At 40.4% G+C, this 2,884-nt stretch overlaps 1 pseudogene; it reads right to left on the bottom strand.

Moving 5' to 3' along the window:
- Positions 1-2,040: 2,040 nt before the first annotated feature.
- Positions 2,041-2,884, bottom strand: LOC119054073 (olfactory receptor 5F1-like; annotated as a pseudogene).

Genomic DNA, 2,884 nt, shown 5'->3' with positions numbered 1-2,884 from the left:
TTATTTCCTAATTTACAAATTCATTTTATTTTAGAATGAACTGAAATTGTATATTTTACATAATACAATAATAAAGATTTTAAAAAACAAAGAGAGAACTTGAGAAAAGTTTTTGAACTTACTGCTTGATTCTGAGGTTCCCAAGACCACCATCAAGTTCAATGATCCATAGGACTCATAAAAGTCAGAAGAACGTTTACATTGTACTTATGCTTATGGTTTATTACACTAAAGAGCCAGATTAAAGTAGCCCAGGAAAAAGGTATGCAGGGCCACGTCCAGGAGAAACCAAGCCAGAGCTTCCACGTGTCACCTCACAGCAGAATCACACAGGTAGCACCTTAAGCTCCAGCTATGCTGTCTGACAGCTCACATGAAGTGCCACCAACCAGAAATGCTTCACCAAGTTCTGGTGTCCAGTGTCTCACTGAGGGTCAGTACATAGAAATGGAGGGCTCACATCAATGTCCATGATTACTTAGTCTCCAGCTGCCCCAGCCTGATTTCAAACTGAGGCAGCCCAGCCCAAAGCTGAAGGTGTACAAACACTGGCATTCACTATGACTCTCACCGTTAGCATTTACTGTTCAGTGTGGGCTCAGAATACAAAGATGCTCTTATCAGGTGGGACAAGCCAAGGTTTCAGTGATTTCCTCTTGGATGCCAGTCAAGGTCCAGTCCTGAAAACCATAGGAATAGGCAGATTTGCTTATCTCAAAAATTTTGAGATAAGGAAAATCTTGATTGCAAATCTGTATATTTATATAATGCAATAAGATTAATCTTTGCAGTGGAATACAATACTGGAAGAATTTGAGAAACAGAAAGTAAAAGAGATAGTGTAACAAATAGGCAAAACAATTCACATTCACAAAACATGGTTAAAAAATATTCTAAGGATATAAAGGAAAGCATGGTAAAACCTCCATTGACATAATTAGAATAATTAAAAACTAAAATGATTTCTCAATTTAAGTTTGATATATGTGTGTATAACAATTTTTACAAATCGTAAATGTTGAATAATGGTTAATAGGGGAAAACTACACTTGCAAGTATTTTCTATAGCTAATTTCAAGTGAAATCACATTTTTTTTGTTGCTAAACAGTCTATACCTCTTTTTCTGAGGCAAGATATTAGAACAAACAAACCTGATTTGGGAAAGATGGACTGCAGATAAAAGATGATTAGGGGAGGTTCCATGGTCCTATATATGTTTGGTAATTGACCTTATGCTTAGAGGAATTTAAGGTACCTTTCTTTATACTTTACTATTACAGAATGTGATTTCTTAAGGATATTCTTTTTTTTCTGTTCTTGATGTTATTTTTTTATTGATTATGCCATTACATTTGCTCTATTCCCCCCTCCCTTCCCCTCCACCCTGCATACCCCTCCCCCACCATTTCCCCCTTTAGTTCATGAACATGTGTCTCAAATTCTTTAGATTCTGTATTTCCTCTACTATTCTTACCCTCTCCCCTATCTATTTTCTATCTACTGTCTATACTACTTATTTTCTGTACCTTCTCCCCCCTTCCCCTCCTCCCACTCCCCTGTTGCTAACCCTCCATGAGATCTTCATTTCTATGGTTCTGCTCCTGATCTAGCTATCCTCTTAGTTTGCTTTTGTTTTAGGTGTGGTTCTTAATAACTGTGAGTTTGCTGTCCTTTCACTGTTCATCTTTTTTATCTTCTTTTTCTTAGGTAAGTCCCTTTAACATTTCATATAGTAAGGGCTTGGTGATGATGAACTCCTTGAATTTGGTCTTATCTGAGAAGCACTTTATCTGTCCTTCCATTCTAAATGAAAGTTTTGCTGGGTAGAGCAATCTTGGTTGTAGATCTTTGGTTTTCATGACTTGGAATACCTCTGTCCAGCCCCTTCTTGCCTGTAAGGTCTCTGAAGTACTGTAGCTATGAATCAGCCTTAAACAATCTCAAGAAAGAAGGTATCCTTTTCCTTGTAATTACGTTCCATAAAGCTTTTTTTACATCCTTATTCCTGAAGCTGTAGATCAGAGGGTTTAACATGGGGATCACCATTGTGTAGAAGACAGAAGCCACTTCGTCCTGACCCAGGGAGTAGCTGGAAGTAGGTCTCAGATAAGTATAGATGGCAGTGGAGTAGAATAGAGTTACAGCTGCCAGGTGAGAGGCACAGGTTGAGAAAGCTTTGTGCCGACCCTCCCCAGAATGCATACGAAAGATGGAGAGGAGAATGTAGGAGTAGGATCCGAGGATGATCAGCAGATTCCCGACCATATTCACTCCAGCAAATGTGGAAATGATGCTTTCATTCAGGTGTGTGTCAGAGCATGAGAGCTTAAACAGTGGAGGGCTGTCACAGAAGAAGTGGTGGATGACATTGGAACCACAGAATGGCAGCCTGCTCACATAGCTTGTGTTCACCATGGAGTTCAGCAGTCCTGCTGTGAAAGCTCCTGCTGCCATTTTCAGGCAGGTTGTCCTGGACATGACCACGGGGTAAAGCAGAGGGTTGCATATGGCCACATAACGGTCGTAGGCCATCAGCCCAAAGAGGAGGCATTCAGTTGTGCCCAAGGCAATGAAGAAGTACATCTGCAGAAAGCAGCCAGCAAAGGAGATGGTTTTCTTCTCTGACAATAAATCCACCAGCATCTTTGGGGTGATGGTGGAGGAATAACACATGTCCACAAAGGACAGGTTAGCCAGGAAGAAATACATGGGTGTGTGAAGTCGGGAATCACTCCTGATTAAGAGGATCATCCCCAAATTCCCCCAAACTGTCAGTGTGTAAATCACAGAAAAGAGCAAGAAGAGGAAAACCTGTAGCTCCAGAGTGTCTGCCAATCCCAACAGGACAAACTCAGTGACCAAAGTGTAATTTGTTCTGGTCAT

This window comes from Artibeus jamaicensis, unplaced genomic scaffold (assembly GCF_021234435.1).
Source record: "Artibeus jamaicensis isolate MK-2021 breed Jamaican fruit bat unplaced genomic scaffold, CSHL_Jam_final scaffold_614, whole genome shotgun sequence".
In the NCBI taxonomy this organism is placed as follows: Eukaryota; Metazoa; Chordata; class Mammalia; order Chiroptera; family Phyllostomidae; genus Artibeus; species Artibeus jamaicensis.
This window is presented reverse-complemented; position numbering and strand designations above follow the sequence as displayed.